We start from the raw sequence: 764 nt of genomic DNA, 5'->3' as shown, positions 1-764 counted from the left end.
ATCCAAAGACACTAAGAGGATTAGCGATGAAGATGGTCACTCCCAACTATAGTAAGCAGCTCCGGAGAGAAGAACAAGAAAAGGGAATAGCCACCCCAGTTCTGTTATTAGACAAATAGGACTTTAGATGGCTAGTTCCCGCCTTAACGATAGATTCCTATTAGGCTGACCAAGGCCAAACAAAAGTTTCTNCTTTTAAATGAATCAAACTTGTTTCTCTCGCAATCTGTGTTCAAAAGGTAGTTCGAGAGGTCACCCGATCAGTTTGTCTACATACATTATGTCTCGAAGAAGGGTAGTTCGAGAGGTCACTTCGAAAGATAACAAACTGATATCTCTGAAAGGAGGAATAAGGAGGGTTAGGGATCAAAGGGAAGATCCCTAACCAGATCAAGATGGAGGAATAAGGAGGGTTAGGGATCAATCACTCAGGGGGAAGATCCTTAACCAGATCAAGACGGAAGAATAAGGAGGTTTAGGGATCAATCACTCAGGGGGAAGATCCTTAAACTCATGAGGAAGATCATTCACCTTCGAAAGGTGAATTTGATAAGCTCAACGGATATATGAGGTGGAACGGCTATCTTTGGACATAAATGCTAGCCACGTGGTCATCGGTTACTGACGGTTTTTCGCACTTAAGGGCATTATCTTGATTAGTGGGAGAATGCTTATTTTAAAATATCAATACTCCACTGTCTCAAAGCTTAAACCGTTCTATACTTTACCGAAATACCCTTACCAAAATACCTTATAAGCTGACT

Source organism: Ipomoea triloba, chromosome 16 (assembly GCF_003576645.1).
Source record: "Ipomoea triloba cultivar NCNSP0323 chromosome 16, ASM357664v1".
NCBI classification, from domain to species: domain Eukaryota; kingdom Viridiplantae; phylum Streptophyta; class Magnoliopsida; order Solanales; family Convolvulaceae; genus Ipomoea; species Ipomoea triloba.
Note: the sequence above shows the minus strand (reverse complement) of the source record.